This window comes from Macaca nemestrina, chromosome 18, assembly GCF_043159975.1.
Source record: "Macaca nemestrina isolate mMacNem1 chromosome 18, mMacNem.hap1, whole genome shotgun sequence".
NCBI classification, from domain to species: domain Eukaryota; kingdom Metazoa; phylum Chordata; class Mammalia; order Primates; family Cercopithecidae; genus Macaca; species Macaca nemestrina.
The window spans coordinates 7,052,650-7,078,780 of NC_092142.1; the positions used below are offsets into that span (position 1 = coordinate 7,052,650).

At 40.8% G+C, this 26,131-nt stretch overlaps 1 protein-coding gene and 1 long non-coding RNA gene across 4 annotated transcripts in view; one reads left to right on the forward strand and one right to left on the reverse strand.

The window, feature by feature from the left end:
* Positions 1 to 7,125, reverse strand: part of LOC105467816 (uncharacterized) — a 47,742-nt gene extending 40,617 nt beyond the window's left edge. For all 3 annotated transcript variants that reach the window (XR_011616089.1, XR_011616090.1, XR_011616088.1), the window contains exon 1: positions 7,050 to 7,125. This is a non-coding gene — a long non-coding RNA (uncharacterized lncRNA). The remainder of the gene's footprint in view (positions 1 to 7,049) is intronic.
* Positions 1 to 26,131, forward strand: part of LOC105467818 (RNA binding fox-1 homolog 1) — a 2,482,591-nt gene that overhangs the window by 1,392,349 nt on the left and 1,064,111 nt on the right.

A 26,131-nucleotide genomic window follows, 5' to 3' on the forward strand; every position in this document is an offset into this window, starting at 1 on the left:
TCTTTATAGCAGTGTGAAAATGGACTAATACAGTCCCCTTGACATCATCAATATATCCTCCTCTTCGTTCTCATCGTCATCACCATTACCTGCATCCAGCAGGTAGAAAGGGATTTTAAAAAGTCTCAGCTTAAAATTGACATCTCATTTTTCATTGACAGTTCATTGCTAAGAATGAATCATATGGACACATCTTTGTGTAAGGGATTTTGGGAAATGTAGCCTAGCTGTGAGCTAAAAAAAAAAAAGAAAAGAAAAGAGAGAAATGAGATTTTTGAGAACAATAAACAGACAACCACAACTGGATATATTTTTAAAGAAAATCTGCGTGACTTAACATTGAATCATTTTTCTTCATCATATTGGATTCAAATGAAGGCATCTCAAGTTATCTTTCCTATAATAACCAGAGCCTCTAGGCATCAATTCCAGAACATTGGGACTTTGTATTACTGTGGGGGGTTGGGGATAAGGATTACCACAGTAAGTTTTTTTTTTGTTTTTTTTGTTTGTTTGTTTGTTTTTTTGAGACAGAGCCTCACTCTGTTGCCCAGGCTAGAGTGCAATGGTGCAATCTCGGCTCACTGTAACCTCCGCTTTCCAGCTTCAAGTGATTCTCCTGCCTCAGCCTCCCGAGTAGCTGGGATTACAGGCACTCACCACCAAGCCCGGCTAATTTTTGTGTTTTTAGTAGAAACGGGGTTTTGCTTTGTTGGCCAGCCTGGTCTAGATCTCCTGACCTCAGGTGATCTACCTGCCTCTGCCTCCCAAAGTTCTGGGATTACAGGCGTGAGCCACCATGCCCGGCAATAAATTTTCTTAATTCGTTGCAAAAGGCAGGGGTTTTCTGACAAGGGTGAGCTACAGCCATTATTCTGATTAACGCTGCCATAATCTAACATCATGGAATGGCAAACTAGAGACCATGAACCACCTCTGGCCTCTGTCTGTTTATGTAAATTAAGTTTTATTGGAACACAGGTATGCTCATTTGTTTACATATTGTCTCTGGTTGGCTTCCTGCCAGGACAGCAGGGTTGAGTTTTGCAATAGAGACCTTATGTCCTGGCTTCGAAGGTACATACTATCTGCTTCTTTGTAGGAAAAGTTTGTTGATCCCTGGTATACAGCGCTGGTCTTTGAGCAGGGTACTTAAGAACCTAGGGGTGCTTTTGCCCACTGTGAAGGGTTTTGGAAGACGTAAGGTGTAAGTGGTAGGAGGAATGGTCCTCCCGCCCTGTCTATAAGCACATGTCCACCTTGATCTCATCTGTATAGGGTTCAATGAAACTTCTGCTTGGAAAAATACATGTTGAAATCAATTACATGAAGCAAATATTGTCTAGAGTGTGAAGGAAGGGGAATCTGATCTTCCTACTTGGAGGTCTACAAGGCCTCAAAAACAGATAGGCAGTTGCCCTTACCTGTACAACAGAGATGTTGTGTATGTAAAGGCATGGACGTCCAGCTAGGAATTATGACCTAGGGGTCATATATATATATGTTATACATATATAATATATATAATTTATATAGATATCTATATAATTTATATAGATATAAATATCTATATATTTATAGCTATATTTATTTTTATATATTTATATCTATGTAAATTATATAGATATATATTTATATATATATTTTATATATATATAATAACCAGAGCCCCTAGGCATAAATACCATGCACAGGGACATGAGGAGGGGGTAGTTTGGGTCTGACTCTCCAGTTCACTTCTCATTGATGTAATTGATTTCAAACTTGTATTTTTTCAAGCAGAGATTTCATTGAACCCCATAGAGATGAGATCAAGATGGACACGTTGTTCTAGACAGGGCTGGAGGACCTTTCCTCCTACCACTTGCACGTGGGGGCTCCAAAGTCTTTACTAAATTCTTTGCATGTGTTCCAGGTGTCCGCACGCATCACAGGCAGGGTTTTGACTCTCGGGGAGCCCACAGTCTTGTGGAGGGAAGGTGGACGATAAGGAAGAAGACACAGCGTGTATGATTTGTACAGTTTCAGCTGGAGGAAATATGACAAGACAGTAGACAGTGGGGGATAAAGTACAGCGATTTTCTTTTATTTAGGAAGATCAGAGGATCTCTCCTTGAGGAAGTGATGTGGGTTTTGATAACAGCGAAAAGTACCGTGGAGGTCTAGGAGTATCTGGGGCAGTGGTAACAGCAAAAACAAAGGTTGTCAAATGTGGAGGTGATGTGGGTGCATGCTGGTGTGTTGCACGTGCATTCAGAAGGCTCCCCGTATCTTTTCCTGTCCACCTGGCAAATGCCTCCTCATATGCATCCAAGACTTTGCTCAAATGCCGCAATCCTTGGGTTTCTTTCTGCTGCCCTAGGCAGGAATCCCACCCACTTTCTTCCATCTTATCCTAAACATCAGTGCTCCCAGTGTTACAGTGACATGAGGAGGGGGTAGTTTGGATCTGACTCTCCAGTTCACCTCTCAGCACCCTGCCTAGTGGTCTACCCATCACTGATACTTAGCAGTTATTGAATATGATTATGTGTGTACCTTAGAAAAATAAGCAACAAAACCGTTCATTGTAATAGGCAACATTGACTAAACATTTACTTAGAACACAGTTTCAAGCCTTCAGCATATATAAACCCATCCAGTATCCCCAACAACCATACAAGGTAGGGACTCTCATTATTTATAGAAGAAGACACTGAAACACAGGAAAACGACTATGTCAGAAGTCCTACATTCTAACAATAGTAGTACCCATGCACAACTCCTGATAATCATTATGCATTTACCACTAGGCATTTAATGTGGATTTTGCATGTAATCCTCATAAAAGTCTCTGGAACAAATACTCACATGATACTCATTTCAGGGAGGAGAGAATCAGAATACAGAAAGGTAAAATCATTTGTCCAAGGTTATGTGGCTAGTGCATAAGAGAACTGGCTTTCAAATTCATATGCACTTTGTTTCTCTGTGCCTCCACACTTTAATGTGATGTGTTGGTATTAGAAAGGGAGAGCATTTCAAAAGCCCTCACCACCGTATTATAAAGCTGGCCGCTCGAGGTAAACATTCTGAAGAATCCACCAACACAGTGTCCTTGGAGTCCGTCGGCGTGCCTGTGCCGCCGCACCTTGCTTCTCTTGGTGAAAAATTCACCTCTTTGAACACTGTGTTTACTCTTGTTGTTTCCTCCCCTTAAATGAGGAAGGAGCAGGGCCATCCACAAAAACAGAGTCATAGGGTGAAAACACATCACAGAGAATGCAAAAGGTTTATTTATAGTCCGGAGTGGGAAGCTGAAAAGACACTGTGAGAGGAGCTTAATCATTTCCCAGGGGATCAGGGAGAAAAGTGGACAGTGGCGATGCCGCACTCCAGAGGGTCAAGGTTGCATGCCAATTAAAATGACTTCCAGACACTTAACACACACATGATACTTCGCTAGAGACCGGTGACATGTTCCAGCCAGGAAGGAGGGAAAAAAAAAAAAAAAAAAAACCAACTTCTGATGTCTCACGCCTCTGGTCCCCACTTAAACAGTGAGGCAGCTGGGCTAACACTGTTATTGCCAAACACCTCTAATAATTTCAGGTTCCATGATAATGAGTTGGTGGCCTTATAATTCTCGTTTGCATATCTTGATACAAGGAAAAACGTTCAGTTCAGTATGACTCTTTAAATAGCCATCTATGCCAAGCCCCACATCAAAGGCGGGAGGGCTTGTTGACGTTCCTTTTTGCTGCAAACTCATTTGTGAAACTACATCAATTACAGTTCAGCCAGTTCTCCCGTTACTTTTTCCTTCTCATTAAACTTAGGCCTTTCTGCTTAGTTAGGAGAGGACTCTAAACCCAGCTTAAGCAAAAATAAGAAAAATAAGAAGAAGGACTTACTCATTCTCATGAAACCTGTGCATCTAAGGGTAGGAGACTGCCTTTTTGGCATGCCTGAACCTGTGCCCTTGGGAAACTCTCTACTTCTCACAACTGCTTTCATCTTTGTTGGTTTTCTTTTCTTTTTCCTTCTTTTTTTTTTTTTTGTAACTTTCATTTTAAGTTCAAGGTTGCAATGCACCATTCTTTATTTTATTTTATTTTATTTTTTGAGACAGAGTCTTGCTCTGTCTCCAGCTCACCTGGGCTGGAGTGCAGTGGCACCATCTCGGCTCACTGCAAGCTCTGCCTCCTGGGTTCACACCATTCTACTGGGACTACAGGCGCCCACCACTACGCCCGGCTAATTTTTTGTATTTTCAGTAGAGATGGGGTTTCACCATGTTAGCCAGGATGGTCTCGATCTCCTGACCTCGTGATCCACCCGTCTCAGCCTCCCAAAGTGCTGGGATTACAGGCATGAGCGACCGCACCTGGCCACAAATGTCCCGTTTTTATATAGGTAAACTTGTGTCATGGGGACTTGTTTTACAGATGATTTCATCACCCAGATGGTAATCCGAGTACCTATTAGTTATTTTTCCTGATCCTCTCCCTCCTGCCGCCCTCCACCCTACAAGAGGCCCCAGTGTGTGTTGTTCCCCTCTGTGTGTCCATGTGTTCTCATCAGTTAGCTCCCAGTTTTAAGTGAGAACAAGCAATATTTGATTTTCTGTTCCTGTGTTAGTTTGCTAAGGATAATGGCCTCCACCTCCATCCATGTTCCTGCAAAGGACATAATCGTATTCTTTCTTTGGGACCACATTTTCTTTATCCAGTCTATCACTGGTAGGCATTTAGGTTAAAGCAAAATCATAACAGTTTCTTGGACCACAGCATAATCAAATTCAATATCACTCAGAATTCAGTCAAAACCATACAGTTACATGGAAATTGAATAACCTGCTCCTACATGACTTCTGGGTCAATAATGAAATTAAGGCGGAAATCAAGAAGTTCTTTGAAACTAATGAGAACAAAGATAAAATATACCAGAATCTCTGAGACACAGCTAAGGCAGTGTTAAGAGGGAAATGTATAGCACTACATGCCCACATCAAAAAGTTAGAAAGATCTCAAGGTAACAGCGTAACATCCCAATTAAAAGAACTAGAGAACCAAGAGCAAACAAATCCCAAAGCTAGCAGAGGATGGGAAATAACCAAAGTTGGAGTTGAACTGAAAGAGATGGAGACACGAAAAACTATTCAAAAGATCAATGAATCTGGGAGCTGTTTTTTTTTTTAAACAACAACAACAACAACAAAACAAAAATGATTAGCTAGATTAATAAGAAGAGAGAGAAGATTCAAATAAACATAATCAGAAATGACAAGGGGGAATATTGCCCCTGGCCCCACAGAAATACAAACAACCATCACATAAGATTATGAACCCCTCTGTGCACAGAAACTAGAAAATCTGGAAGAAATGGATAAATTCCTGGACACATAGATCCTCCCAAGACTGATTTACAGGAAGAAATTTGTTTTACTTTCAAGCACGTTCTCATATGGTCACCAGAACTCCACACTTAAATCCCTTGTATTCTTTTTATAGGACTGCCTTAACAAATTACTACAAACTCGTGACTTAAAACCACAAAACTTTATTTTCTCAAAATTTGAGAAGGCAAAAGTCTGAAATCAAGGTGTCAGAGGGGTTGATTCATTCTAGAGGCTTGGAAGGAGAATCTGATCCTTGCATCTCTCTTATCTCCAGGGGGCTTCCAGCACTCCTTGGCTTATAGCCACGTCACTTCAATCTCTGCCTCTGTTGTCACATGGCTGTCTTCTCTGGACGTCTCTGTATTTTAAATCTCCCTCTCCTTTCTCTTATAAAAATGCTAGTCAGGCCAGGCACAGTGGCTCACGCCTGTAATCCCAGCACTTTGGGAGGCCGAGACGGGCAGATCACGAGGTCAGGACATCGAGAGCATCCTGGCTAACATGGTGAAACCCCGTCTCTACTAAAACTACAAAAGAATTAGCCGGGCATACTGGTGGGCACCTGTAGTCCCAGCCACTTGGGAGAGTGAGGCCGGAGAATGGTGTGAACCTGGGAGGCTGAGCTTGCAGTGAGCTGAGATCACACCACTGCTCCAGCCTGGGCAACAAAGCAAGACTCCATCAAAAAACAAAACAAAACAAAACAAAACAAAAAAAACACTAGTCATTAGTGTCAGGCCGTACCCTAAATCCAAAATCTCAAGAGCCTTAACTGAATTACATCAGCAAAGCCACTTGTTTACAAATAATGTCACATTCACAGGTACCAGGGACTAGGCAGTGGGCATGTCTTTTCGGGGGCACCGTGTGATTAACTACACATATCACTGTATCAACCCCATTGCAAACAGAGCAAATCCCAAAAGTCATGGGCCAATGCTCGTTAGCTCTGATCACCTGGCCTAAGTCACAGATTAACCTTTACACTAATCACTGCAGCTAGAAGGATTCAGTGAGATCCAGTAGACACTGTCCAGTCCAGGACATGTGCCGACGCCAGATAGAGAATATACCATTGAAAGACCACACACATCACACAAAACCTGTTGAGGGACGCTTGACAAACAAGGTGTGCACTCAGTGTGTTAAGTGGATGACATGATTAAAAAAAAAAAAACTGAAGAGCTAAGAGAAAGTTATGGTGGAAAAAGTTGTTACACAAAGTTACTGCATGATTGCTGCTATGTTCATGGTGGCCAAAGGGGCTTACACCATTTTCAAGCATTTACAAGACTTGAGAGTGATGTGTTGGTTTGAGTTGGCATCAGTGTGGAAAGGGAATATGTATGGAATATTATTAAATAGTTTTACTGAATTATTTTACTGAATTCTTGGCATATTGTAGGCATTCCTTAAATAGTTTACTGAATGATAGGATAAAATATTGTTGAATATTTTTACTACATTCTTGGCAGGTTGTAGGCATCTCTTCAGTGTAGTTCTGCACCACATAATGACGTTTCATTCAACAGCAGACTGTATATATGACTGTGGTCCTATAAGATTATAATGGATCTGCTCCATACAGATGTACCATTTTTTATCTTTTATATTATATTTTTACTGTATCTTTTCTATGTATAGATAGAGTTAGATACATAGTACTTACCATTTAATTACAGTTGCCTACAGTATTCAGTACAGCAAGAAGCTGTACAGGCTTATAGTCTGGGACCAATAGGCTGGACCATATAGGGTGCGTGTGTAGTAGGCTGCACCATCTAGGTTTGTGTAAGTGCATCCTGTGATGTTGTCACAATGATGAAATCACCTCACGATGCATTTCTTAGGATGTATCCCCACTCTTAAAGCAACACTTGACTGTGGTTTATTGAATGAAGGGATAAAAAATAAATGAATATATGAGTACAAAATAATTTTTAAAAGATGAATGAGGCCGGGCGCGGTGGCTCACGCCCGTAATCCCAGCCCTTTGGGCGGCCGAGGCGGGCGGATCACAACGTCAGGAGTTCGAGACCATCCTGGTTAACACGGTGAAAACCCGTCTCTACTAAAAAATACAAAAAATTACCTGGGCGTGGTGGCGGGCGCTTTTAGTCCCAGCTACTCGGGAGGCCGAGGCAGGAGAATGGCGTGAACCCGGGAGGTGGAGCTTGCAGTGAGCTGAGATCTGGCCACTGCACTCCAGCCTGGGCGACAGAGCGAGACTCCATCTCAAAATAAATAAATAAATAAATAAATAACGAATGAATGAGCAATTTGTCCTTCACTTTCCTCCTGAGATTTGCTATTTTTGAAAGTGTGCTGGAATTTTTGTCTTTATAGTTAAGTAATAATTATAGAAGCCACTGATGCGCTGGAACTCATCACACGTTGCTAGGCACAGTGTGAATGTGGAATTTCGTTTTTTGTTGTTTTTGTCCACATGTTGTTCTGCCCAGTTGGGCAACATAATGCCCCCACAGAATGCTAGTTAATGCACTTAACTCTCTCATAGTCTTCTTTCTTTCAACTCTTTGACATCCTGAAGCAAGTAAAGAAACTGCTGTTTTAATGAACACACCACATCTTTAATAAAGCCTCTTGGGCCAAAGAGCTTTGTCAGTCTGCCATTAACATATATTGCAAAGTACCTTCTGTGTCTCAGGAAGTATTATGGGAACTGGGAACGTGTGGGTGAACTAGCACAGGCTCTGCATACCCCCTTCCAAAAGTTTACATTCTAGTGGGGCAAACGTAACATATTCATGCAGATGAATTAGGTTAGTCAATTTGAGGTTGTCTGGGCGGGGGCTGCTTTTGTGCAGGAGACAGAGCTAACCTGGAATTTGGAAGGTGCAGTTGGGCTTAGCTGTTTCAGTGACAGCGGGGAGCAGAGATGCTGAGAAGGGCCTGAGAAGGACAGTGAAACCCAAATGACAACTCAAGTGTTCTGGTTGTCAGTTTCGTGCAACCCTGCTACTGAGTCCATGCTGTGTATTGTTAGGTGAAAATTCTATGGTCCATTTTACAACTACATACCACAGAAAAGGGAGATATGGACAACATCAGAAAAACAAAATTGTAAGTATGCAGAGGAACACAGACTTGGATATGAGGAAGGGGCATAAGTGCTATATATAAGCACATGGTTACTGCATTTCCTAAGGAACAAGCCAAGGAAACCTTTGGGTCAGTAAAATATCTCATTGCTTCCTTTGCAAAACTACCTTTTAATAGTCTGTTTTTAGAGTTCTTAAAAAACAAACAAACAAAAAAAAACCTGTCCATTGCCTACTTTAAATTCTTGGCAATTTTTTTCTGGTTTTGGTGAGATCAGGGTTTTGCAGGGCAGTAACCTTCATTGTATCTGTCAGAAGGCTGAGAAATGAGTGGGGATGGTGAATCAACCACAGCCCTTCTGAATTTCTCACAAGGTAATCTACCTAGCAGAACATACCACCTTCCACCCACCTTTGTTCTGGTAAAGTGATATTCTGTCCCTCGGCAGTGAGGACATCTTTCCTTCAAATGATTTTTGTAGGACTGGACTCTAAAAGGAGCTACAGTGCAGCTGCGTTTTAAATGAAAACAAGTGGGGTTTTGTTGGGTACATTTTGTGGCATTTCTTGAGGTCCCCAGAAACTCCTAGAGGTGGCTGTAAAACAAAGACAGAAGAAAAAGGCTGGAATTCACTCCTCCTGCTGTTCTAATATCAAGTCAGTGAAAGTAATTCTTTCATTTTTTCATTTTTTCAGTGAATACTTAGCATATACCAGCATATACCATGTATAAACCCCTTGCAAGACCAGCCCTTGTCTTCTTAGAAATGGCATCCTGGGCTAGACGCAGTGGGTCATGGCTGTAATCCCAGCACTTCGGGAGGTCAAGGCAGGTGGATCACGTCAGGCCAGGACTTTGAGACCAGCCTGGCCAATATGGTGAAGCCCCATCTCTACTAAAAATACAAAAATTAGCCACGTGTGGTGGCGCAGGCCTATAATCCCAGCTGTTTGGGAGGTGGAAGCAGGAGAATCTCTTGAACCTGGGAGGGAAAGCTTGCAGTGAGTCAAGATCATGCCATTGCACTCCATCCTGGGCCACCAACCTCATCTCAAAACAACAACAACAACAACAACAAAAAAGGCATTCTGGTGGATAGTGGGGGAGTGGCACACCCGCAAAACAATTTTCACAAACAATTATTTAATTGCAATTGGGTTAAGTGCTAAAGTGAGAAGCAGAGAGAATAGAGTCGATTTAAATTAGGAAGAACTAAACGATGTAACTAATTTCTTCATTCCTGTAACCCAGGGTTTGAGACAACAACAGTTTGAGTGAATCAGTGAATGACTAACTAAATGGCATGTACAAGTGCCAAGTAAAAATCCTGTTGTAGGTAAATCCTCAGTTGTGAAATGGGATACAAAGTCGAAGCTCCTTTCCTCTTCTAGGTATTTCAGATGGGATTCACTGAGTTTGTTAAAACTTTAAGAAAGCGCTGTCTCTCTTTTATTTTTCTCTCTGCCTACTCAGATCCTTCCTCCGTTCTAACTAGTGGAGGCCAACCTTGTCATGGTTTTCAGAACTATGTAGTTCCCCCACCCCCACCCCACAAAAAAAAAAAAAAATTTGCAGAGCAATCTGCCTTATCAGTATCTCTTCCAATTAATGTAATCTTGTTTCTGTTATTTCCACCATATTTTGCAATCCAGTGAGCCTCATTACATTTGCAAGTGCATTAAATTAGAGCCTCTATAGAAGGAGAATGATGATTATCAGCTAATTTAATTATGTTTCTACATTTGCAGCATTTAATGATGTCTGCCATTGTTGTTGGGGATTCTTACATTGGCTCTAGGTAGAAATTAGCTCTGATCCCATGTAAAGTTTACGTTATCAGATAATACTTGACAGCTCATTGAGGTACATGTTCAGTAATTTTTGAATCTAATCAAAATTGATTTATGTGCAATCAAATTATAGGAATAAAGAAACAGCTTCACCTAATTTAGTGGCTGATTATAACGTTGCCTGCCTCTGAAGTCACACCCACATGCGTCTCTTAGTTTTGTACCAACATTGAATCAAGGCCTAAGATTTTGCAGGGTTTTGTTTTTGTTTTTTTTTTTTCTTTCTTTTCCCAAGTTGCATAGTGGTTCCATATTCCTGACCTTCTGCTGTCCATCAGATTGAACATTTATGCCCTCTGATTTTGTGTGCTTTTCAACTAATGTTGCCCGGGTGTCCTTTAAGTGTTGACCATGTGACTCTTGCCCTAGAGGCCTGGGTCACCCATGAACCTGGGAGGGAAGATCCATGGCATGGAGGAGTGGGTGTTGCAGGAGCTGGGAGTTGAGATTTGGGAGGGCTGATTCATCATTCCTCCTCCTTTCCTGTGGATTCTCAACCAAGGCAAAAATAGGCACACACACTTGACAGGAGTTAAGGTACAGAATTCACTCTAGGCATGGTGGCTTATGCCTGTAATCCCAGCACTTCGAGAGGCCGAGGCAGGCAGATCACCTGGGATCAGGAATTCAAGACCAGCCTGGCCAACATGGTGAAACCCTGTCTCTACTAAAAATATAAAAATTAGCTTGATATGGTGGTGGGCACCTGTAATCCCAGCTACTCAGGAGGCTGAGGCAGGAGAATCGCTTGAACCCGGGAGACAGAGGTTGCAGTGAGCCAAGATTGCACCACAGCACTCCAGCCTGGATGACAGAGTGAGACTCCATCTCAATAAATAAATAAATAAATAATAAGTAAAATAAAGCACAAAATTCAGTTTATCACCCGTGAGGCTGTCTTGCAAAAATGCTTTTATGTTTATTTAACAAGCACTTGAGTAATAGTTATTTTGTGCCAGACACAAATTGGAAGAACCTTATACACAAAGGCTTTTTGAGTTGTCATGATAGCCTAAAGACAAACTTATTATCCTCCATGCACAGTTTATAGATGAAGAAACTGAGGCACAGAAGGCTGGGCTATGTTGCTCAAGGCTACCCATCTGGCTTCTGAAAGAACCAGGATTTGACTCCTGGTGGTCTGGCTCTAAAATCCACCGCTGCTGAACACAAAGTCCTGTTGTGCCTCCTGAAGCTGAAATTAGCATTCTGTCATCCAACCCGCTTTACTCCTACAACCATAGCTAGATCTTGGGATGGGCAGAGTAGTTTGAAGGATGTTGGTCCAGCACAGGGGAATGAGATCCAGAGAAATGGGGCTTTGAGCTGGCCTCTAGCAGGTGGGGCCCTGAAACTTCCCCTGCCTAGGTGTGCTTACCTGTTCTAGGTATACCTTACCTGCTCTAGGTGAGCTGAAGACACACGGATCAAAAGCAAAACGTGACTGCTTGGAGGAAGTGAGAGAGACAAAGAGAGATGGAGAGAAAGAAAAACTTTTCCGTTTTGAAAAGTTACCCGTCAGAAAGGTGTCTAGGATGTTGATTGGGTGAGGAAGGATATTGGAAACTTGCTCCCTGAAACAGTCATCACACAGTGGAGGATTAGAGTTAGTCTCTAGGTCACAAGGGAGGAAGCAGGAAGGATGAGAAGAAGAGAACTATTAATGCCTAGACTGAGAATATACTCTTAACGCCTATACTTAAGAATGTAAGATGTTCTTGAGACATGTGATAAAGTAAATTTCCAGATAAAATGAGCAGCACACTGTGAAAACAAAGATGCAAAAGTGAGTCGTGTCCGTCAGCCTCTCTGTGAGGACGGAGGGAGAGTGGAGATTTGGTGCAGGTCGAAACTAAAGCCAATTTATAAAATGCTGTGTGTACCCCACAAGGAAGAGAGAATGTTTGAATAAAATAAAGTGTGTCTCGGTACAAAAGGAGAACTTTCACAAAACATTTAGACATCTTATAAAACAGGATTGCTTCATCGCTCCCTGAAGGGGCCATCCTCAACTGTCTCCTGTTCAAGGCGCACTCTCAGCTTCGCTGGATGTCAGCAGCAATAACTATGCCATTGTTACTGCAACAGAGCGACGTCTCCAAGTGTGCAAAGGACATCTCTGGGTCACTGAGCGTGAATGTGCATGAGCCCAACCAGGCTCCCTTCTCTGTTCAGGAGGCAGAAGTTTTCCACTCGCAGTCCCCGATATACCTCTGTGATATTGGTGTGGCGTTACCTTCCGCCTCTTCCTGCTTATGGGTACCTTGGTCGTCTCACCACTCTCCCTGAGGGTTAGCATCTTATGAATGTGTACTCAGTTACAGCCAAAGGAAATTTTGCACCTTGTTCAAAATTTGACTGCTTTCCTGTGAAGGGTTCATTGGTTGAAAAGTACTCGTGTCCTCCTAAAACTAGAGTATGTCCCAACAGCGGTATGCGATTTTATGTTTTGTGGTACATGGATATGCATTTTGTTGTAATTGTAGATGTAGATTTATGAGGTTGGTTTTCAAATACAGGAAATATGAAAGAATCATAATATACTATATACCCACCATTAAGATGTTACAATTCACATTTTTATCATATTTGTTTTATCTCGTATGTATCTATTACTTCATCCAGCAATCCACCTCATTTTGTTTTTTGTGTATTTCACAGTGACTTGCATCAGTACCCGTCACCCTTCAGCAGGGTGTAGATCTTTAATGAGAGGTCATGGTTTGTTTATGGTCTTTTATTTTTTTTTTTTGAGGTAAAATTTATTGATACTGCAATATACAAACCTTGAAAGGACCATTTGATGAGGTTTGACAATGGAGTACACTTTTGTAACATGAAGCTTTCTGAAGATGTGAAACTGTCATTCTTCCAAAGTTTAGGTGTGATCTGTATGTTTATTAGAAAAAGAATCACAGCCTGACCAATATGGTGAAATCCCATCTCTACTGAAAATACAAAAATTAGCCAGCTGTGGTGGCGGGCGCCTATAGTCCCAGCTACTAGGGAGGCTGAGACAGGAGAACGGCTTGAACCCAGGCGGCGGAGGTTACAGCGAGCCGAGATTGCAGCACTTTACTCCAGCCTGGGTGACAGAGTAAGATTCCATCTCAAAAAAGAAAATGAATCAGCATACATACTAAACCTATGATTCCATGAACAGTTTAAATGAAAGAGTCCGTACGTGTGTGTGTGTATGTTTACCTGGACACCTATATGTGTGTATAATTTACGTTGATAAGAAGAATGCAGTATGCAGATGTAGCACAATTTGTAATTGTGATGGAAGTTCCTCTGTATTTGGCAATTACAGGCCTAGGGAAGAGGTAACCTGATCCCATTAGCATTGTCTTCAGAAAGAACATGAGCATATAAAATGCGCGAGGCTCCACTGATGTAACGTCCAAGATAAATGGAAAGAAACACAGTGTTACTCATTTAATTGAGGATGTTTAACGACTTTTGGCCCTGAGAGTACCAACAGCTACAATTTTTCAAAGTCAGCCTTGATTTATGTTTTATTTTTTAAGTACTCATTAATGTCACAAATAGTTAAGTTGGGATCAGCTGTCTTCATTTAAAAAAAAAAAAGGGGTTATACTTTCATCTTTTGACCCTGAAACATGTAGATAAAAATCAACATTAATTGGCAGGATGAATGAGGGTGGTTAGGGTGGGTGTCTGGCTGCAAGATTCTTAGAATATTGGGAGAGATGCTCACAATCCCTTAACTAGAGATGACAACGAGATTTTAATTAACAGCAGGTGAGTCTTGTGGTCAGCCATTTGACATTTAGGTGGATTACAAAATAGCCTTTCCTTTCTAACCACATTTATTTCTAGCTTAATTAGTCCTTCTGAGATAGCTTCGCTATTAGCCACAGCCTCTCCATTTAAGATCCTTTTAATCAGACCTTTTATTTTTTTTTTATTCTTCTCATTTTAGCACTAGCTTAATGTTATGGAAGACCTGGACTAACTCATTTTAACGACCTCTGCTACATAAATGCTAATTTTACATTTGGCTTTATTTTGGTAGGTTTTTTTTTTTTTCCCAAAAAAAAAAAAAAAAAAAAAAAGACCATTGCTTTCAGAAGGACAAAAATGGAAAGATTAAACCCCTTAGTGTCATCTGCCTGAAAAATCCTGTGGTTTCTTCTGACGGGAAGAGGGTTTTCAAATCCCTCCTTGGTCTAAGCTTCTGTGCTTGATATCTCATTATTTTACTCAGCTACTTCAGCATCACCTTCACCCAGTTAATTAAGTAACTCATTGAATGTATTATTCACTTTTGATTCCCCCGTCTGTGACAGAGAGGGATGGGAGATGCTTCTTCATCCTTCTTCTCTTGCCTCTTTCTCTTCTGCCCACACCCAAGGAATGGAAAAGAGAAAGGAGAGGAGAGAAGACATTAATTACTAAATCCATCCATCCATCCACCCATCCATCCATTCCTGGAGCAGATTGTTTGATGTGTTTAACGATACTCGAAAGAAAGTGAAGTTGATGATGGTAAGGATAATGGTCATAGGTCTTAATGGTGATATAACATCACTGTGCACCAGGCACTGTTAAAATTTCCCCCTAACGTGATCTTATTTCATACTGATAACAGCCTGATGAGGTAAGTACTATTCATAAGGCCACTTTACAGGTTAAGAAAGCTAAGATGTAGTTAACAAATTTGTTCAAGTCTCCTTGCTAGTAGGAATCAGAAACCCAGTTTGGGCCCAGAACTAGCTGATTGGCAACACTTATATTCCCTAGAACATTTCTGTTAAGGGTCTCCATGTTTGTAGTCAAATTTAAATTCCTAACATTTAAGCTGGAATTTATGGAATTTATGATGAAAATACCATGAGAAGGATGTTCAAACTCTACATGACCTAAGTTACCTGACCTGCTCGTTACAGGAGTTGAGAGACTTGACTTCCTCTAGGGCAACAGTCCTCAAACCCCAAGGACCTTATTCTCTAGGGACATTTGGCTAAACAGCTGTGATAGATGGTGCTTTATTTGAGCACATTAGACTTCAATAAGAAAATGTTTTAAAGTACCTTATTGAATGCATTTAGATTTGGCGGAGGGAAGGAGGCTATACTTGGACCCAACTCCTTAGTTGTCGACCCAGCTGGAAATAAACAAGACATGACATTTAATATGAATGAAAGTAGAGAGAGAGGGTATTTGGAGGGAGACTGGTACAGAGGGAAGGAGAAAGACTTACTAACATGAAAAGGCAGATAGAAAATGTAGAAGGTCAGAGGCAGAGTAATTGAAATAGAGCCTTGGAAATTGTGAATCTGAGAAAGAACTGGAGGTTAAGTGATAGTTAAGAATGAAGATAAGGACAAGTAAAGGAATGGAATAAAACCAAAAATGGGGGGTGAGTGTATGGGTGTGTGGATGTGCAAGACAGACAGAGATGCATTTTAATGTATATTTAAGAAAAAGGAAAGCAGAACCTTATAAAGAAGATGAAGTCGAAATATTTTTTAAAAACACAATTATGAAACATATTTTTTTTTTGGTAAGGGAAAGTCCTCAGTGACAGGGCGAGCTGTGTAGGAAGGTGTGTGAAAAGCACACATCACATTGTTAAAGTTACTCCATTCGCTCCTGAACAAATATTAAGTGCCAGGTTTTGTTCTAGGGGTCAGAATACAGCACAGAAAAAAGACAAAGGAAAGTCTCTGCTTTCATGGAGCTAAGAAGCTAGTGGATGTGGAGATAGAAAAATAAACAAGGAAATCAAGGTTATAAATGCAAATAATGGTACGTGCAATAAAGAAAACAGAACAGAGAGGATAAAGCATTGCTGGCTGGGGGAAGAGCTCACTGATGAGCTGGTGTCTGAAATGACCTTGGGGTGGGGAGGAGCAGCAGCCACCGGGAGGCTCAGAGCAGCAGCTCTGCAGGGGGCGGGGGTAGAGCAGGTGCATGCAAACACCCCAAGGTGGCCACACAATGCATTTGAGAAGCTGTAATAAGGTCATTGTGGCCAAAGGGGAGTGAGCAGGAAAAGGTAGGAGAGGTCCTTAGGGAAACAGGCAAAGAGCTACATTGGGAGCTGGGTTTTATTCTCAATGGAAGGGGAGGCCATTAGGGTTTTTCAAATACAGAAATCACACCGTTTGGATAATGTTTCATAAGGATGTGCTGGAGGGAGGTGCTGGGTTTGGTTTCTGAGTCTGTCGCTTGTTAATTGTGTGTCCTGGACACAATTGTTGCATCTCTGTGATCCTTCACTTCCTCCTCCTTGAAGACACTTAACTGCATCAGGTTTCTGTAGAAGGGATGCAGGAAGAACTTTAGAGTCTGTTTTCGCTGCATGCTGGCTACAAACTGAAACCATCACAAACAACAAGGACAAAACATCTGTGAAATCTTGCACCAGTTGTAACAAAGATAGCCAGGGGGAAAAAAAAAACAAGATCTGAACTTGGTAGAGAAATAAAAGGACCTCATAAACGGTGTGGAGACCACTTGTGTGTTGTCATCAGTAACTTTGCTGAGAATGATATTCCTGTGGTTATGAGGATAATGTTGTAGTATTTCCTTGCCTAAGTGTCTGTGGCTATTATCCATGTGCAGAATAAAAGTCCACTTGGAGAGGAGACAGAGGCTCCTGTCTCTTGCCACTGTTGATGGATTTCAGTGGAACAAAAATGAGTCTCTTGAGGTTAGAAGGCGGGCCTGGCGTGGGTGTTTTGCTTGAGCCGTTCCATTGATGATACTGGGCCTGACACCTGGCAAAGCCCCTCTTTGGCTGAAGTGCTTGCCAGGCCTAACCAACCTGGAATTTGTTGATAAAGCTTAAGCAGCCGCAAAGCCTGTGACCTCAAAGAGTGACTTAGGCTGATTTTATCAGCCGTGGCTCTTCTTTTCATTATATTTGCTATTACTGGAGCTGATCTTTTTTCTTAAAACCTGTTAACCTTATACAAGGGGATGGGACCATTTGAGCTCTCAGACAGGATGCCGATGGGAAATTGTAAGCCTTCAAAATAGGTTGAGAGCTTCCTGTTGTTTGGGTTCTGGCAGAGGTTACAAAAAAATAAATAAAAATAAAAAGGAGAGGGAAGGGGAGAGATTGAAAAATAAATACTTGATGTGTTTTGCTGGAGTTTGGCCGGCTTCTTCCTGTGAATTACCTTTTTCCAGCCCTTGGAAGAAAGTTGCAATGACTGTGCCCACTTCACAGATGCAGCCTGTGTGCACCCCTGTGTTGAGTGGGGATGTTAGCAGGGCAGGTCAGATGTCCAGAACTTACTTCCTCACATCAGTGGCTTACAGACCAAGAAACAGTCCTTTTCAGTAGGTGGACAGAAACTGTTCTTGAGTCTTTAATTTTTATTTTTTTTTTCGAGACAGCGTGTCACTTTGTCACCCAGGCTGGAATGCAGTGGCAAGAGACTGGCTCAGTGCAACCTCCACTTCCTGGGTTCAAATGATTCTTGTGCCTCAGCCTCCCAAGTAGCTGGGACTACAGGCGTGCACCACCACACCCGGATTTTGCAGTTTTTTTTTTTTTTTTTGCTGTTGTTGTTGTTGTTTTTAGTGGAGACGGGTTTCACCATGTTGGGCAGGCACATCTTGAATGCCTGGCCTCAAGTGATCCACCCACCTGGGCCTCCCAAAGTGCTGGGATTACAGGCATGAGCCACTGTGCCTGGCCACATGTTCTAGAGTCTTTAAATCAATAGACTGTTTTACTTGGCTAAAGGAAGTCCTGTAGTTACTTGGTTTCCAGCCAATTACTGATGACTATAGTTAGCCACATGTTTTAGTGACTTTGGAATCGAGGCTCTGGCTAGGCGCTGTAGCTCACGCCTGTAATCCTTATGCTTTTGGAGGCTGAGGCGGGAAGATCACTTGAGTTCAGGAGTTTGAGACTAGCTTGGGCAACATAGAAAGATGTATCTCTATAAAAAAATAAATAAATTAGCCATGCATGGTGGTGCATGCCTGTAGTTCCAGCGACTCAGGAGGCTGAGGTGGGAGGATCGCTTGAGCCAGGAGGTCGAGGCTACCATGAGCAATGACCACACTACTGCTGTCCAGCCTGGACAACATGAGTAAGACCCCATCTCAAAGAAATCCAGGCTTTGTGTAAACCGATGCATTTCTTATTGAATAAACCTGCACACACACACACACATGCACAAACACACACATATACATACACACAGAATAGATCTATATTCTGCTCTACTAGTTACTATAATTCATGGAGGTTCAAAATGGGTAGAAAAGTCAATAAATAGTAAAGTTGCCTTCGGTTGTGTGCTCATTCACTCTTCCATTAAAAAATATTTATGTTATTACTTTAAGAAAATGATTAGTGCAACAGGCAGGCAGATTGGCTGAGTCCCTGAGATCACCGCTTCTGAGTCAAACAAATAAGGTTCCCATCCCAGAGTCAACAACTGTCAGCTCTGTGACCTTGGGCGAAAAACCAAACCTCTGTGAGTACGTTTACTCTAAAATAGGGATAATCACTGTGGCTGCTTCCTGGGCTTAGTGACATTGCATATGTATTTAATATAATAGATATAGACTTATATAATATATCCATTTAATAGAATACCTGATATATACTTTTATATTTTTAAATATTATATACAAATGTATATTTAAAGTATTCAAATATATAATAATCTATGTAATATATAATTAAAGTATTATATAAATGGAAATTTATACATGTTATATAATACAAATATATGTATATATGTATATGTACATATTTGTATTATATATAATACAAATATACAAACATACATATTGTACAAATATGCCTATTTGTATTATATATAATACCTTAAATTTAAATTTAAAATATAAATTAAAAATAAACATGTTATTTTTAAAAAATTATATGTATTGTATAATAATATATAATATTTTTAAAAGTATAATATATAATATACTTTAAATTAGTAATTTAGTTTATAGTTATTACATATTATACATGTTTTAATTTATATATATCATATGTAATATAATACTTTATGTTACACAAATTATATATAACCTGTATATTTTAATACTTTAAATATGTGATATATATTTTAATTTATATCATATATGTTTTATATATAAAGTATTATATATAAGTATACATTATGTATTTTATTAAATGTATATATGAGTTTAATATATTTTATGAAAGTTTTAATATGTATTACAGAAATTAATATTTATGTACATATTTTAATTTATAATATATAATACTTTCAATTTATATATTTATCACTAAAATTGATTTTTTGGAACATTAGTTCTTGTTGTTACCCTTGCCTTTGGGGCGCCGATAACCTCATGAAAAAGTCAGATATTGTATAAAATGCCCTGTAAATATGAGTACAAGTGAAATCTTTTCCACCATAGCCCATGATCCTTATCCATGCAGGATCAAAGACTTGGTGCCACAAGGAACAGTCAAATCTGGATAGGGAGGTAGAGGAGGAAGTGACAACAGGTTTGGTAAACAGATAATTGGGTGAACAGCAGGAAAGTGATTCAGGAGGAGACAGTGAGCCAAGTCTCTGGAATATGAAAGAGGTATGAATAAAAAGGTTGACATGGAACATAGGGTCTGGGCGGAACATACCAGAATATGAGTCTAGGAAGGAAAGTGGAATAGGGGCAGAAGTAATTTCAGTAAATCCAATGAGTCTCATGCTTTTGTGAATTCAAAATTATTTTTGGAAAATCATGCTGCCAAAGGGAGATCAATTTATTTTTATTTATTTTACCCGACATAAACTATTTTGATGCACTTGACCAGTCAATCTCAGGGTTTAGGTAACTGTCAGATTCACCTGGATAAATGCAGCCTGAATATGTCTTATTCAAAATGCTCGAGACCAGAAGTGTTTCGGATTTGAGATTTTCTTTCAGATTTTTGGAATATTGACACATACATAATGAGGTAGCTTGGGGATGGGACCCAAGTTTAGACCCGTCATTGCTTTATGCTTTATATGCATGTCATACCCATAGCCTGAAGGTACGTGTATACATGTTTAATAATTTATGCATGAAACAGTTTTGAGTGTATTTTGACTGCAGTCCATCATATGGAGGTCAGGTATTGAATTTTCCATTTGTGGCATGATCTCGCATCTCGGCACTCAGTTTTGGATTTGGGGGCATTTGGATTTTGGATTTGTTGTTGTTGTTGTTGTTCTTGTTGAGACGGAGTCTCGCTCTGTCGCCCAGGCTGGGGTGCAGTGGTGCGATCTCGGCTCACTGCAAGCTCCGCCTCCCGGGTTCACGCCCTTCTCCTGCCTCAGCCTCCCGAGTAGCTGGGACTACAGGCGTCTGTCACCGCACCTGACTAATTTTTTTGTATTTTTAGTAGAGATGGGGTTTCACCGTGTTAGCCAGGATGGTCTCGATCTCCTGACCTCGTGATCCGCCCACCTCGGCCTCCCCAAGTGCTGGGATTACAGGCGTGAGCCACCGCGCCGGGCTGGATTTTGGATTTTTAGATTGGGAGTGGTCAACCTTTAACAACAATATTAAAAACTTACTAAACCTCTAATTAATGTAGCAGATACCAGAAGATTTCTATTTGAAGTTATTTTTGAGAAATAAAAGTTGTATTTTTTGTGTACGTGATATTTTGAAATGGGTAAACATTGCGAAATGCCTCAACCGAGCTCATTCACAGAAGCGTTTATATTCTATTTGATTGTCTGAATCTCACAAATCTGGAAGTCATAAAATAAGCCAAATATATACATATATTAGAACGTGCATTTAACTTTAAGAGGTTGAAACTCTAAAGTACCCCCCCCCGATAACTGGTTGTGAATTGGGAGCCAGATTATATGAAGTGGCAGCAGAAAGTTCACCTGACCATGCGTGCAGGGTCTAGAAGAATCTTGTCACACATCTGCATCTCTTCAAGAACACAGTGAGTTGGAGTTATTTAGCAGGAGGGCAAGACAGTCCATGGTCTCCAAATCTTGGAGGTCCTTTCTGCACTGGATTACAATACTGAAACTCACCATCTGTATTTAGAAAAGTGGACACAGTGAATTACATTTTTCAGGGATTTTACCCGAAAATGGTTAAAATGACGTAGTCTCTGTGCTTAAACAGATGAATTAGCCTTCATAATTTTCAACAGGCAACGTTTAGTTTTTCACGTCATTCCCAGGATGACATGCATGACTGAAGGATGTAAGACATCCTTAGGGGTAGACTAAACTTCTGCCACTCTCTCCCAACAAAATATCTATGTCCTATGAATGTTGTAGTCCTGCCATGGCAAAAGAGAAAGTAATCAAGACTTTAATGGGATTATTCTTAATTGTCTTCTTGCATATAAAAACGAAATGACAGGTTCTGAAAGGAAACTCGGAATTTGTGAAAGAGGGTGGAAAAACCAGAGAAATGTAATTATCCTACACTATATTAAAGTACATTTTTCCTATGCTCATGTAAAAATTAAAATGAGTGTTTTAAAGAATAAGTTACTGGTAAATCGCAGGGCAAAAAACATACATGTTCATTTTTTTCGCTTTATTTCAATTTTCTGAAAAAATTTAAGTAGTTATTTCTTAGGTGAGTTTTTAAATTCATCCTTAGAGATTGGAAGCTCAAGGGCCATGTATTAAGACTTATACATTTATTATAATAAAATACGTTTCTGGCATATTAACTTTTACTTCCATGTTGTCAAACTTAGAAATATTTTAATGGAAACAAAACCAAGAAAATGGTTATCTGTATGTTCTTTGATGAATGAAGGTGTGTACACATGGATTGAACAACTTTTTTTACAGTAATTTATATAATGTTTAGCCCTTCAGTGCCAAATATTATACATTTATATTGTCTTATTAAGAGCACTCATTCCAGAGTATGAAAAATTGAGAGGAAAAAACAAAAGAGACTTCTCTTAGCTATTGTAATTCCATGCTGGTTTGGTTGGTGCAGGTGTTTGGGTGATGGCCACCATTTTGGTCTTGTCAATTGCTTAAGGCTGTAGACAATAAAGTTTGCATTCCTGAAATAAAGAGCTGGTTCCTTAATCTTGTGGAAAGAGCCACTGTTCATTTTCTACCAGGAAGCAAAACGCCAAGGTCACAGGGACAGAAAATATTGCTTCCCAAGAAACTGTGGTTGACGAAATGGCTAGAGTTCAAGTGAATCCTGAAAGTATCTGTTTCCAAGGAGAGCTGTGGCCCCATCCAGTCACTGACAAAGCTAAGCCATTGTCCCACTCAGAGCAGCAGCTATTTCTTGGAAACCGGCAGTTCATTTCTGGATACTCAATAGGATGCATAAGAATGATATATATATTTTTTTCAAATCATGTGCACTACCTCTGTTGACCTTCAGCTGTGCTGCGCCTTCTTTAATTGGCATAAATCTTGGACTGCCCATCGGATGTCTTTGTGGAATATCTGAATTCCTAGGAGGAAATGAAATATTCAATTAAAAGGTTTTGTTGAGTCCTTGTCATGTTAGGATCTTTCCAAGAGTGGTTTAGTAGGTGTTGAGATAGACTGTCTATCAGCTTCCCTTCTCAGGAGAACTTGTCCTGTTAGAAATTGCATCTTTTGTGGCCAGTAGTGGTCTATTTAATTGACTGAAATAGTAATGACCTGGAGGAATTAAGACAGTTTTTAGAAACATCTTATATTGAGAAGGAAGAACAATAACTATGATAAAATTATACAACGTACACAATAATAATAAATACACATAATTTAAAGATTATAATTATGGGCCGGGTGCGGTGGCTTACGTCTGTAATCCCAGCACTTTGGGAGGCCGAGGCGGGCAGATCACGAAGTCAGGAGATCGAGACCATCCTGGCTAACATGGTGAAACCCCGTCTCTACTAAAAATACAGAAAAATTAGCCAGGTGCCGTGGCAGACGCCTGTAGTCCCAGCTACTCGGGAGGCTGAGGCAGGAGAATGGCGTGAACCTGGGAGGTAGAGCTTTCTGTGAACTGAGATCGCGCCACTGTACTCCAGCCTGGGTGACAGAGTGAGACTCTGTCTCAAAAAAAAAAAAAAAGACAATTATGACAGGTATTTTGACCCCTACCTGTGTGCCAGCACTCTGTACAGTTTATCTCACTTAATACTAACACCCATATGATGATACCATAGCTATTAACCCCATTTTCTGAAATACAGAAACTAAAGAACAGGTAAGTTGCTGCGGAAAGCCATGTTACTATTAAGTGGTAGAGGCAGGATTTTAAACAGGGTACACTGGTTTCTTTCTTATGTATTTTTGATCCACACCTAGAGGTGAAATTCAAATGCAGCTTATTGAATTTTTTCTCAAATATTATGGTGAATTATTTTATTATGTTACTGTTTCAGATATGCATTATGCCACCTTTCCTCAAGAAGTTGATATACTATTAAGAACTAGGCTATGTTTTTAATTTTTTGTTAATTTAAATCCTTTATAGAGGCTGGGCGTAGCACTTTGGGAGGCCGAGGTGAGTGGATCACTTGAGGACAGAAGTTTGAGACCAGCCTGGTCAACATGGTGAAACCCTGTCTCTGCTAAAGATACAGAAATTAGCCAGGCATAAAGCAGGTACCCATAAGGCAGGTACTTGGGAAGCTGAGGCAGGAGAATTGCATGAACCTGGGAAGCAGAGATTGCAGGGAGCTGTGATCACGCCACTGCACTCCAGCCTCAGCGACAGAGTCAGACTCCATTGCTAAATAAATACTTTATAGAAACTGTGGGAAGTAGGTACATTTGGGGTATATCACATATAGGAAACACTGGGCAAATACTCATGACCCTCTAGAAAGGAATTAAAAAACTCCTTCTGAAAGATACAAGTTCCAGTTCTGGTTTTTCAGTTGGCCTTCAACCAGGATACTTTCTCTGGGCCTCTCTAACTAGTCCCTGCCATGCTCTAGCCCCATCCTGGGATTAAGGCTAAGACCCAAAACAAGCAACATGAACCACACAACAGCACCAGAAACCCCAGGTAGGCTCTGCACCTGAAAATAATGACCGTGGCAGCCATGCTATTCACATGGAAGTCCTGGTTTCTCTTTAGAAGGAACCCAATTGCCAAGTAAGTTCCTAGCTGACTTGATGGGTGTAAACTCACCTTTCTGCATCCCACTTTCTCGATCTTCAGTTCAGTTGCTTAAATGGAGTGCACTAAACCTCAATTTGATAATTGCATCCTCGAAACCTTTAATGAAGGTGCCTATCAAAGTGTAAATAATTACCCCGTAATCTTGTATTTGCAAACTGCATCCTGGCTGTTTACGCTTCACCGCGGTTCACATCAGAGGTTCAGGGCTCCCCCAACCCTCACATTCTTGTTGAGGTAGGAGGAATTTCGAGGACCCAGAGGACAGCATCATAAAACAGTTCTCCAACCAAGGCATTCACCTTCACTCCCTCCCAACACTGACCTCTGTCATTTTCTGTTGCTATTTATAAATGTGAGGGAGTGCTGCTGTTTTGTTTTGGTGCTGGTGATGCAGAGGCTTATCCTCATCAGAAGTTTTGCCCTGAGGCTGGGCACAGTGGGTCACACCTGTAATCCCAGCACTTTGGGAGGCCAAGGCGGGCATATTGCTTGAGCCCAGGAGTTTAAGACCAGACCAGGTAACAGAGGGAAACTCCGCCTCTATTAAAAATACAAAAATTAGCTGGGTGTGGTGGTGGGTGCCTGTCATCCCAGCTATTCAGGAGGCTGAGATGGGAGAATCAGTTGAACTTGGGAGGCAAAGTTTGCAGTGAGCCGAGATGGCACCACTGCAGTTCAGCCTGGGTGATAGAGCAGGACTCCGTCTCAAAAATAAATAAATAAATAAATAAATAAATAAATAAATAAATAAATAAATAAAGTGGTTCTGCCCTGAGACTTTCAGGCCTGACCTTGTTGCTCTGGAAGTTGCTCCCTCCTGACTAACTTGTTTCCTTCTTTGGAGATTACCCACTTTAGCTCACCTGAGGCACACACCACTGACCCCCGTTAGGGCTTCTTCCAGCCCCTTCTCTCTTTTTTTTCTATTCTTTTGATTGCATTAATTATTCACAGGAACCCATCAATGAAAGTGCCAGGGATCATCCAGGAGGCTAACCACCAAATTAGAACAAGAAAATACTTAAAAGAGTTTGCATGCTGTCTGAGGGTGCAACTATGGAGAGGGCATGTTTTAGGTGCTGGGGTCTAAGAGAAATGAAAAGAAAAACCAAGCCAGGTGACTGACAGAAGGCAGGCGACAACCCAGGCTTCCCGGGCTAGCATTTTCTCTTCGGTGCTGTGTTTTTCAGCACACCAACTTGCTGAGAGTTTGCAGCTGACATCTCGAGAAGTATTCTTCTTAAAACTGAGAGAAAATTATTCACCTCATGCAAAAACAAGTGCGATTTACATCTAATATGGGTAATTACTTTTACAGTTAATTAAAAGCGCTCTCATTAAACTCCAGCTGTGATGCCAATGCATAGCTCTTATTTGCAAACAGACCCTTGGTTTCAGCTCACCTGGTGACAGGAGACTCCCACCTGAAACGGGGATGCCTTTCTCCGTACTGTGTTTAATTGTGCTGAGCCAGCAACCCTCCAGTTACCCGGCCTTTTCCCCCACGCCAGCTCTGCTTTTCTGCATGGCTGGATTTTGAGATATGGAAGCCTCTTGTCCTCTCATAACCACACTCAAAAAAAAAAAAAAAGTAAGATGAAGAAAACAAAATAACTCATGGAGGTAGGGGTGCCAAAGAAAGGTAGGAGACTCAAAGAAGTCAACATGAAAAGCCTGCTATCTTTATTTGAATAATAGTTTGGTTGGAGATTGTTGTTTTGTAGTTGTTTTG